Genomic DNA, 12,094 nt, shown 5'->3' with positions numbered 1-12,094 from the left:
GAGGGAACGTGGGAGGAAGCCTGAGTGGTGCTTCTCATTCCCCTACCGAATCAGTAGACCTTGGCAATTGTAAAATATGTGGTTACATAAACATGATGACCCAGCCACTTAACGTTTTCCATGGTCATTTTTTTAAATCTAAGGAGATCATTAAGGAACCAGTATCTTTTGTTGTGGTAAAATATTTATCTGAAATGCAGCAACTCTTTCCATTTAAATCCAAATGAAATAAAATTTGATATTTTATTCTGAAATAAAGGCTATCATCTTATCCCCTCCGCTTCTCAGCTGCTCTTCCCTTCTTCAGCCCTCTTCTCTGTCTCTCTACGTAAGTACCAAGCAAGACATCTGGAACAAGGTTTAGTAGTTTAATGAGGGTCATTTCTTAGTGGCTGGATTTAAAGTGACTTTTAGAGACTCTTTTTTGTACATGTTTGCATTCATTCGCGTTTTAATAACAAGCATTTTTCAAATTAATAAAGCTGTTCTGTTGTGCTCCGTCACTAGCTGGGTGACCTGGACCAAGTTTCTCACCCTCACTGAGCCTTGGTTTTTGCAACTGTGAAATGCAGATGCTAATATTACCAAATGCATCGGGTTTTTAGAAAGATTAAATTAGATGATTTTTCTAAGTGCCTATACCGCACAGGAGGCCCTTCTTACACAGTAGCTGCTATTCTTATCGCCAAACATAAACAGGGGAGAAAACAACAAAGAGACTCAGGCCTCCCTTCAGGAGGTGATAGTCTGGCAGAAAGAGGCGAGAGCAAATGCCCAGATGGAGCCTCATGAGGAGCCTACTGCCCTGGGCGGCCACAGGCATGATGGGAGGGTAAGCAGGAGCCGGAGGGCTGAAGCCTTGGAGGAACTGAGGGGTGGGCCAGAGGTGGGGGACCGCTGCACGCGCCCTGCAGACTCAGAAGGTCTGAGTCAGCGTCCTGTCCTGAGGGTGTTGCCAGGCTGGGGAGTTGGGGGAGACCCTGGCCTGCTGTGCCAGCGGGGGACTCCCTGCGGGGGCTGTCTGCAGGAAGGGGACGGGTTGGAAAGCCCTGCTGTCCGCAGAGACTCCACTATGAGGAATGGGTGCCTTGGACCTGCTGCTGCAGACAGTGACGTGGTTTGGCTCTATGTCCCCACCCCAAATCTCATCTCGAATGGTGATCCCCGTGTGTGTAGGGAGGGACCTGGTGGAAGGTAACTGGATCAGGGAGTGGTTTCCCCCAGGCCGTTCTCCTGATAGTGAGTTCTCATGAGATCTGATGGTTTAAAAGTAGCAGTTTCCCCTACACTCTCTCTCTCTCCTGCCACCTTGTAAAGAAAGCACTTGCTTCCCCTTCGCCTTCCCCGATGATTGTAAGTTTCCTGAAGCCTCCCCAGCCCTGCGGAACTGTGAGTCAATTAAGCCTCTTTCCTTTATAAATGACCCAGTCTCAGGCAGTTCTTTATAGCAGTGTGAAAACAGACTAATACGGACAGTATCAGCAGAGGCTTGAGTTCATCCAGTGCTATTGGAAGACTCTGAGGGACGGAATACATTGAAGGCACAGCCAAGGTGTGGAGGCTCTTGAGAAGACAAAAGGTGCTCAGCACACAGGTGGAGCTCTCTCCAGAGAGGTTTGCTCAACTCCTGCAGGCAGGAAGAGCGGCCCTGTCCTATAGCCCTCTGCATGCGTCCAGGCATCTCCCACCTGCATCATTTCACCCCCTGACAGCAAGCACCTTGGGGTGGGGTTGTCAGATAAAATACAGAACTCCCAGGTCAATCTGAATTTCAGATAAACAACAAATAAATTTCAGTACAAGAGTGTCTCATACAATATTTGGGACATGCTGGTGCCAAATATTGCACAGGACATTATATTAGCCCGTTCTCACATTGCTATAAAGAACCACCTGAGGCCGGGTGCAGTGGCTCACACCTGTAATCCCAGCACTTTGGGAGGCCAAGGCGGATGGACCACCTGAGGTCAGGCTTTCGAGACCAACCTGACCAATATAATGAAACCCCATGTCTACCAAAAATACAAAAATTAGCCAGGCATGGTGGCAGATACCTGTAATCCCAGCTACTGGAGAGGCTGAGACAGGAGAATTGCTTGAACCCAAGAGGCGGAGGTTGCAGTGAGCCAAGATTATACCATTGCATTCCAGCCTGATCAACAAGAGCTAAACTCCATCTCAAAAAAAAAAAAAAAAAACTACCTGAGACTGGGTAATTTTTTTATTTTTTAATGTTTTTATTTTTATTATTATTTTTTGAGTCCGAGTCTCACTCTGTCGCCCAGGCTGGAGTGCAGTGGCCGGACCTCAGCTCACTGCAAGTTCCGCCTCCTGGATTTACACCATTCTCCTGCCTCAGCCTCCTGAGTAGCTGGGACTACAGGCGCCCGCCACCACACCCAGCTAGTTTTTTGTATTTTTTTTAGTAGAGACGGGGTTTCACCGTGTTAGCCAGGATGGTCTCCATCTCCTGACCTCGTGATCCGCCCGTCTCAGCCTCCCAAAGTGCTGGGATTACAGGCTTGAGCCACCGCGCCCAGCCAAGACTGGGTAATTTATAAAGAAAAGAGGTTTAATTGACTCATGGTTCTGCAGGCTATACAAGAAGCACAGCTGGGGAGGACTCAGCTGTGCTTACAGTCATGTTGGAGCAGGAGGAAGAGAGCAAAGGGGAGGTGCTACCCACTTTTAAACAACCAGATCTCCTGAGAACTCACTATCAGGAGAACAGCAAGGGGGAAATCGCATCCATCATCCAGTCACCTCCTACCAGGCCCCTCCTCCAAGGCTGCGGATTACAATTTGACATGAAATTTGAGTAAGGACACAAATCCAAACCCTATCAGATATACTTATCCTAAATCTGTATTCATTATTTATCTGAAATTCAAATTTACCTCCGTGCCCTGTACCTTTATTTACTAAAGCTACAACCCACTTGGGTGATGCTGTGCCCTTGCTTACCTGGTACCACCACTGCCAATTCTGTGCCCAGCACATAGCAGGCTTTCAATTAATGTTGAATAGATGTGGGGTGGGTGGATGGGGGATAGATGGATGGTGGGTGAATGGGTGGATGGATGGATGGTGGGTGGATGGGTGAATGAATGAACAGATGGATGGACTGGGTGGGTGGATGTGTGGGTAGGTGGTTAGATGGACGGATGGTGGTGGGTGAATGGATGAATAGATGGATGGATGGACAGATGGATAATGGGGGTGGGTGGGTTGGTGGATGAATAGGTGATGGATGGGTGGATCGGTGGATGGATGAGTAGGTGGATGAGTGGATGGATGGATGGATGGATGGATGGATGGAGCAGGTTGGCTGGGTGGGTGGAAGAGTAGACAGATTGGTGGATAGATGGGTGGATGCCTGGATGGGTAGGTGAATGAATGGGATTTGGACTATGTAAGAGGTTTTAACACTAAGCAGCCTTACGTGCCCCATGACTGGGCCAGAGTGGGAGTAAATGAAGTGCCAGCTGATGGGAAAACTCCCAGCTCTGACACCTCTTATCTCCTCTGGGACTCTCCTGCTCAGATTCTGAATCTGTAAAATGGGAATGTTTGGTTATGCTCCAGGAAGAGGAAGCCCCATGTGCTGCCACACAAGTTATATGTCCCGGACCTGGGTGCCTTGCTAGGGGTGGTGGGGGGTGACTTGCCTACAGACTTCAAAGCCCTGCCTGCCAGGATCCTTGACTTCCCAGCACCAATCAGACATCACACAAAGGTGACCTCTCCACTCCCAGCACCAAGGAGTTGTCTCTGGACCCTGATCATCCTGATGGCCAGGCCAGGCTGGCCAGCGCCTCCCCAGCAGCCCTTGGGAGGCCTCCACAGCCCTGTGTCCAGTCTGACACAAGTGTGGCAGGTGGTCATGAGCACCGCGCCCTTCCAGCAAGGCCACCTCTGCCTGTGGGCAAGGGCCTCAGGTAGGCAGGTCCGAAGCACCTGCAGACCCCACACTTAGAAGCTACCACCCCGCCTTTTGAACCTTGTGTTTTAGAAAAGGTCTTCCATTCGTAGCACCTCCCTCTCCCTAGTCCTCCTCCCAGAGACTGTTTAAGGGTGGGCCTGGGAGCCCCAATGTTCCCAGGGTTACTCCTAGGGGAAGACTTCTCATAAACAATATTGTCCCTCCTCCCAGGGCCCCAGGGCAAGGAGCAGCGAGCCTGGACCTGCAGCCACTGTGGCCCCAGCCGGGGGAGGGAACAGCACAATCAGGGTGAAGTAGAGTCAGAGGCGGGTGTTGTGGGGGGGTGCGGGGACAGCTGTCCTGGCCTGGCCACCTTCCCTGCCTCCTATGACATCAGCCCATCAATTCCCTCCCTCTTTTGCCCTCACTAGGTCGGGTCTCTGGCCTTTGCAGCCACAAGGTTCCTGACTCCTGTGTCCTTATGAAGAGCCACATACAGCAGCCGGGGGACTGCCCCGCCAGAACCGGCCCAGGATTCCTGCTGGATTCCCTGTGTCAGGACCACCCATTCTAGTAGAAGAGCAGAAAGCCCAGAGAGGCAAATCACATGCCTAGGAAGCAAAGAGGGATCCCTGCCCCAGGGCCGCCTGAGGGGTGAGAAGGCTGAGACTGGGGTCTGCGGTTACTAGAGCTGAAACCTACAGACCTACTCAGCTCCCGTTTTTGCCACTGGCCGCACCCCTGGGTTTGACAGGCAGCAGCCACCTTCCAGAGGGAGAGCTGGTGGGGCCTCACCACACCCCCTTCAGAGTAGCCCCCTCCCCCCACCACTGCCCTGGACTCCGCGGCCAGGAGGCTGGAGGTTCCTAATGCAATGGGGGACAGAAGGCTGTGGCTGGCTGAGGACTTTGTATCACGTTCCCACTGCCTCTGGGGACTGGGGACAGCCAGGCCACACGCGGGGGCAGTGGGACTTAGCACCTAAGCCTGCTGAGCTCCGGAGAGCCCTGGAGGTTCTTGGTTCCCCCAGGTGGGGCAGGGAGGAGGGAGTCCCTGGTGTGGCCTGGTTCTGCTAGGCGGATCACTGAACACCCCCTTCACTGATGAAGAGGTGAGAGCTGCTTCGGGAAGAACCACCTGCCCTCACCCCACTTGGTCTGGGACAGGCAGGGCACTGGCCTGCCAGATGTCCCCACCCCGTGCCTGCAGCCCTGCTCTGCGCCCGGCTCCCTTACTCCACCTCTTTCCACCTCCTCCCCTTCCTCCTCCTCCCAAGGAGGAGGCAGATGGTGGTGGAAACTCTGCTTCCTTCATTTTCCGGAGCGTGACTCAGCACCGCAGCTGCCACCTCGGCCCCCACGCAGCAGCGCGAAGCCTGCCCTCCCCTACAGCGGAGCCCGGGGGCTCCCTAGAGCACCCCTCCTGCAATCCATCTGGAGAACGCAGGGCTGCGGGCTGCCGAGCCACCTTCCCCAGCCCCCAGCCCAGCGGACCCCTCATAGGCAGCTAATTCCCCGCGGGACGGCAGAAGGCGGAGTGCAGGCAGGTGGGCGGGGCTGCAGTTCCGGATCTCAGGGACACAGAGAGGCGACCACAGGGCTTCTTAGCTTCTGGGTGGCCACCCTGCCCAGGAGACTGGGCTGAGCGAAGGGGAGGGGAAGGCCTAGGTGGGAGCCCAAGAAAGGACCCATCAGAAAACACAAGGAGGTAGGAAAAAAAGAGAAATTTCCAGAAGCAAGAGGCTTGGCCCATGTGGAATGCCACAGAGCCAGGCCCCAGCCCACCGGGGAATCTCTGAGGACACGGACAGCAGCCCACCAACGTGGCCCCAGGTCCTGCTCTGAGCTCCGGTCGGCCCTCCTCCTCCCTCTATGAGAGCCTCCCCTGGGAGCCCCAGAGATCCTCTCAGCTCCTTCTCTCGGACAAAGGAACCCTCACTGCTGGGAGCCCCTGGTGGCTCCTCCCACTCCCCCCACTCGGCTCCCTCTCTCCGCCTTGCTCCCTTTGCGGTAGGCTTGGCCCAGGAGAGTCCTGGCACCCCCAGCGGCTCTGTAAGCCCCTGGGGGTGGCTGACTGGGGTCGGCTCCCCACTCTTGCCTGGCCGTAATCCCGGAGCTGTGCCTCGGGATGTGGGCACACAATTGTGCACACGCACACCATCTCAGCAACTGGGGTCTCCTGACAGTCCCCTTCCCAACCCCCAAAACAAGACCTGCCAGCGCCCCCACCCCTACTTCTCCCTTCTATCCCCCTCCCCACAGCCCTAGGTACAGCTGCAGAAACTGAGGCTCAAAGGGGTCAAGTCCCTTCACTCCACATGGCAGAGCTTGGGTGGTCAGAGACCCCAGACCCCAGTTGAAGGCTCCTGCCCTGACATGGGAAGCCCCTCCTGTGGGGCCTGAGCAGGTGCCCAGGACCAGACGGGCCAGCCCAGGTGGGAGGCTTCCTGCCAGGAGGCCCTAAAGGTGACCTGGCCAGGGACACCAGTGCTCACAGGTCCGGGTGGGTCCCAGCCCCAGTTCACCCTCTGTTTGCTAGCAGTGGCCCCTCTACTCTCCCCCAGGACTCCTGACAGCTCTGCACAGAGGCCTCATCCCCACCCAGCTGGGCAGACTCCGACCTTGCCACTGGGTTCCTTCCCAGTCTCCAGCCACTCCCCTCTTGCAGCTTCAGTTTCTGCATCTACAGGTTGGGAGTAATGAGATTCCCCAGCCGGCCCGCTGGGAGGGCTGGGCATCCTGGGGGAGAAGGGGAAGGAAATGCCAGGAGCTGGGTGGAGCCAGGTCGGGGAGGCATGGGCCCAGCCCTAGCTGCAGCAGCCACTCTGTGGGCCCAAGCCAGCCCCGGGCCCTGGCCTTGTCCATCTGTAAGCAGGGTCATGGCACTGCCGGGAGAAGTGGCTGAGGGTGGGCCCAGCCCAGCTGCCCTCCCTAAGTGCCCATCAGGCCCAGCACTGGGGCAGGGCACCCAGCCCACACCACATGGATGGGGAAAAACCTCCAGCTGGGCTGCCCCAACAGGGACGGAGGCAAACAGGGCTCCCAGGATTCCACGGCCAGCACAGCTCTGTGGCTCCCGTAGTATCGACTCCAGGCCCCAAAAAGGACTGCAGGGGACCAGGCTGCTCCTGGGAGACCCCAGATGTCCTGGCTCTTCTCTAGGGGGTCTTGGGCTGAACAGAGGACTGAGGCCCCAGAGGAAGGCCACACAGGGTCCAGACGGGCTCCTGAGGGTCCCCAATCATTTGTAAATTACCTCTGCCCTCTGCAAAGAGTGAATGCTGATTCCCCGGCCGCTACCCAAACATATGCACTCTCTCAGGTTCACGCTTACGCATCCCCTTACCATTCGGCAGATCCCACCGGCTCTGCCCCAGCTCACCCCCTCTGCCTGGCCATACCATCCTCTGCCGCTCACCAAGGGGGACCCTCCAATCCACTCTCGTGAATCAGGGTCCCCAAGCTGCACTCAAGGCCTCTGTCACCTTTCCTTGCTGGTGGAACAAACCCACCCTCCTTCTTCTGCCTCTCACCCCTCCCAGCTCAGTGCGTGCAGAGGAGCCTTCCCGGCACACAGCTGAAGCGGCCCCGTGGCCCCTACCCTGGACTTTGACCAGGCCGTTGACCAGGCCGTTGCCTCCCACCCATGTCTTGGCATCTGGGTCATTTTTATTGATGGTAGCTTGGCCCGGCTTGGGGGCTTCACACACACCTGCCATCCAGCAGCCCTAGGAGGTGGGACTGTTATCACCACCCCATCTCAGCAGACAGCACTGTAGCAGGACGAGCCACAGACCAAACTCCTCAGACACCGAGTTACAGAAGGAAGGGGTTTATTCGGCCGGGGGCATCGGCAAGACTCCTGTCTCAAGAGCCGAGCTCCCCGAGTGAGCAGTTCCTGTCCCTTTTCAGGGCTCACAACTCTAAAGGGGTGCGTGTGAGAGGGTCGGGATTGATCGAGCAAGCAGGGGGTACGTGACTGGGGGCTGCAGGCACCGGTAATTAGATCGCAACAAAACAAGATAGGGATGTTCACAGTGCATTCCTATACAATGTCTGTAATCTATAGATAACAGAACCGATTAGGGCAGGGGTCGATCTTTAACTACCAGGCCCAGGGTGCGGCGCCGGGCTGTCTGCCTGTGGATTTCATTTCTGCCTTTTAGTTTTTACTTCTTTCTTTGGAGGCAGAAATTGGGCATAAGACGATACGAGGGGTGGCCTCCTCCCTTAGCACGAGCAGCAGAGCCAGGACCCAGACCGGCCCAGCCGCAGCACCCTCCCGCTGTACCACGGGACTGCGCTGTTCACAGGGCCACTCCTGGCCTCTGGGGAGTCCCTCCAGGTAGGCCAGGCCAGGCCCGTGCTCTGGAATGCAGCCCACGCAGGGTCCCTGCTGCTCAGGGCAGGGCGGTGGTCCCACAGCTCCCACCCCCAGGGCCTATCCACCCGCAATGCCCAACCTGCCCAGAACCCCCCAGGCCCAGCAACCACCACAAGGAGGTTGGCAATGACTCAGGCCTTGAGTCAGCAGCATCAGATGAGGACGCAGCCAGCCCTCTGACAGCATAAGGGAGCCCCAGAAAGCCCCGAGCTCTGCTAGCTGGGCTTGCGGGGACCCCTGGCTGGAAACAAATCAGGCTCATCGGCGCTCAGGAGCCCAGGAGCCACCTCCCAGGGAAAATTCACCCGCACACGCACACGCGTGCACACAGAGGAGGCCTGCCATCCGGGTGGGTGGGGCTGACTAACACCAACCCAGAGAAGAGAAACCGGAGACGGTGGAGCGCGGTGGGCAGTGAGGTGGGGTCTCAGCTGGAGGGGCTCACTCAGACTGTGGAGCACCCATGTGCCTCCTAAACAGAAACCCCACACAGGCCAAGGAAACAGAGCTACCAGCTGACTCACTCTCCCAGCAAACACCAGCTCCTCCCCGAGCCAGGCCCCGGAAGAGAAGTCGACATCACGAGCTACCATCTGTGGGGTGGCACCAGGCTGCGAAGGATCCACAGACTGGCACATGCAGGAGGAAATGGGACGGGGGAGGGGTAAGGACCCCAACAAGCAACAAGCAGGAGCAGGGAAGGGCCCTCTCAGCGCCCCACTGTAACGGGGCCTCATCAATGCCCTGTGTCACTGAATAAAGCACTGCCAATGAAAGGTGAAAGAGGAACAAGAACACTTTCCTGGACGCCACCCACAGAAAGCCGTGTGCAGCCTTGGCCCTCACCTGGGGGACCTTGGACACGGAGCTGGTTATGTCACATCTGGCTCTCAGAGCTGGGGGCAGCGTCTAGGAGGCCTGCTGTAGAAGGCACTCGGCTAAGCCCTAGTTACTGGCACACGGGCACCTGCGCCCCCTCTCAGCAAACTCCATGTCTCATGAAATTAGGACTGGATTTCCACTTTATTTTGAAAATATGGCCAAGGTAAGAGGTCAGGAACGACAAGGCCAAGCTGTGGTAGCCGAGAAAGCGGAGGAGACACAGGGGCGGAGGAGTGGCTGCAAGCATCTGAGTGCAGGAGGCACAGACACCGAAGGCCGCGGACCCCGGAGGGCAGCATGCTGGTGCAGAGCAGGGACAGCCTGGGGTTCACTCTAAGGCACCCCTGGAGAGGCAGGGTGGGTGGGGCAGGTGAGGATGGGGGTTGGAGCCCATGACATCCCCTTGGTTGCTCAGCATGGCTGACGCCCGGCCACACTGGGCCTGGAACTCGAAGTCTAACTGGGGAGCCAGGCAGGGAGCCAGACAGGAAACCAGATGCATGCAAGTGGAGATTCCAGGCTGAGGCGCTGTGGGAAGGAGGGAAGCTGTCACTCTCCCAAGGCGGAAAGTGGGAGGGGCTGGGAGTCTCCAGGGAGGGGAGGAGGGCCTGGAGGAGTTCCCTGGGGTGGGGGTCCCAGAAGAGCCAGCAGCCTATGCAGCGGCCTGGGAAAGATCCCAGTGCCTGGCGAGGAATTGTCACAGCCTGTGTATGTGGAGTCAGATGGGGGTTTGGGGTTTGGGGTTATTTTTAACCCGTAAGTCTCCCCATTATTCTGTAGGAGAAAGGGAATGCGTGCTGGGCGCTCAGGAAGATGCGGACAGGAGGCAGCAGTGTGGGAAGGGACAGGGAGGGCCTGGGGGCTGGGTCAGAGCCTTGTCCAAGGGGCTTTAGGAGGGAAACGCTGGCTTTCCCACCTCCCGTCTGGAATGTGTCACCTGTCATCCTGGAAGAGCTCAGGAGCAAATGGATTCCGTTCCATTAAAAAAGCATGGTGCCTGGGGCTAAGCAAAGCTGAGACTGGCAGATAAGGTGCCCCAGATGAGCAGTTGGGCACGCAGCAGGGCCAGGAGGCAGGAGGGCGGCAGGGAGCAGGGACAGTCATCCGGCCTTCGGGATGGGCAGCACCCCTGGAGGAACGGGAAGCCAGAGCGGGATGCCTGGCCTGCAGGCCAGGTGAGGAGAGAACGCAGGCCAGGTGAGGGGAGAATGCAGGTCAGGTGAGGGGAGAATGCAGGCCAGGTGAGGAGAGAACGCAGGCCAGAATCCAGCCACAACCTAGCAGCAGGTCCCATCAAGGTGAGCAGAAAGAGTCTGATCTACTCTCAAGCTAGCAGTGAAACTAGGAGGTTCTGTAAGAACTGGGGAATTATTTACCCTAACTCAGGAATGCTCACTGTGAAAGCAAGCCCTCACCTAGGGGAAGGGCCACTCCAGCAGTGGCCACTCCTGAAATCCTCACCTCCCTCCCGGACAAGTCTAGCCTCCAGGATGGAAGAAAGTCCGCCAACCCTAGGATTATCGTGTCTGGGTTGAACTGAGGGGTCATCTGTGCGTTCAGCCTGTGCTAGTGGCTGGGGCCTCCACACTGTTGGGTGTGCCTGGGATAGCTCAGAGTAACGCGGTCAGACGGCACTCAGGGCCGGGATGGAAGGGTGCCGCCCTTCCCTGGACCTCAGCGTGCTCTGTAAAGTGGGGTCCCCGTGCCCACCGCACACGGCAGTGAGGATGGAAGGAGACCCGGTGTGCTGAGCGCTGGCACTTGCAGCTGGCACCTGGACATGTAGGAAACGTGCTTCCGTGGTTATTATCGTTGCTGTTACAGATCCGTCCACGTGTGGCTGACTCAGAGCTGTGACATTAAGAGAAAATAAAGGAAATGATTGAGCTGCCTTTTCAGACAACATTGGAATTTTTGAAGAACTCGAGAATCAGTATACTGAAAGGTTTGCGCTGTGAAGTCGCTGCTTGTGAAGCCTGTGTGCATCCGAAGTGCTGACAAGGACAATGGAAGACACTTCATTCATAAGCTCCTTTAAAAGGCCAGAGAGGCCCCTCGAAAGGGACTGGTAGATGAATAAGATTGGTAAAATAAACCCAAACATTTAGGGGGAAAAGGTGATTTTATTATTTTTTATTTTACTTTATTTTATTTTTTGAGACAGGGTATCGCTCTGTCACCCAGGCTGGAGTGCAGTGGCATGATCTTGGCTCACTGCAGCCCTGGCTTCCCAGGTTCAAGCGATCTTCGTGCCTCAGCCTCCCAAGTAGCTAGGACTACAGACACACGCCATGAAGCCTGGGTAATTTTCATATTTTTTAGAGAGACAGGGTTTCCCCGTGTTGGCCACGCTAGTCTTGAACCCGTGGGCTCAAGCGGTTCACCCTCCTCGGCCTCCCAAAGTGCTGGGATTACAGACGTGAGCCACTGTGCCTGGCAAAAATGAGATTTTATATGTGCTACTTTAATAAACTGAGTATTAATGTTGAAAACCCAAGGAGCGGCAAAGGTCCTCAAAGACACAGAGTGCTGGGGGAGGGGTCTGCGGGTGGCTGCAGTGGGGGAGGGAACAGGCAGAGGGGAGGAGGGGCCCTGGGGAGGCAGTACAACTGGTTTATAGAGTGACCCTCCGTGGCTTCTCAGTGACCCATCCAGAATAAATCCCAAGCATGCATCCTCCTAGGTGCCCCAGCCTGGGGCTGCCACTCCCTGCCTCCCACCGTCCACTCCAAGAGCCTGGAGCCTTGGGACAGAGAGGGAGGTGTTCAGGGAGACATGGGAGGGTGGAGGGGAGAGTGAAGGAGGAGGGAGAAGGCCCTCAGGGGAGGACAGACAGTCACAGCCCACAGCTGTGTCTTCATTCCAGTCATCATTCCATTCATAAATATTTCTGAAACCTGCCCCCAC

General features: G+C 56.5%; 1 long non-coding RNA gene across 1 annotated transcript; it reads left to right on the top strand.

Annotated features, from left to right (window-relative positions):
• Window positions 1-8,898: 8,898 nt before the first annotated feature.
• LOC105518417 lies at window positions 8,899-11,684 on the top strand. Its single transcript, XR_001002816.1, has 2 exons — window positions 8,899-9,350; window positions 11,012-11,684. It is a non-coding gene; the product is annotated as an uncharacterized LOC105518417 (long non-coding RNA).
• The last annotated feature ends 410 nt before the right edge of the window (window positions 11,685-12,094 follow it).

Source organism: Colobus angolensis, unplaced genomic scaffold (assembly GCF_000951035.1).
Source record: "Colobus angolensis palliatus isolate OR3802 unplaced genomic scaffold, Cang.pa_1.0 Scaffold32, whole genome shotgun sequence".
NCBI classification, from domain to species: Eukaryota; Metazoa; Chordata; class Mammalia; order Primates; family Cercopithecidae; genus Colobus; species Colobus angolensis.
This window is presented reverse-complemented; position numbering and strand designations above follow the sequence as displayed.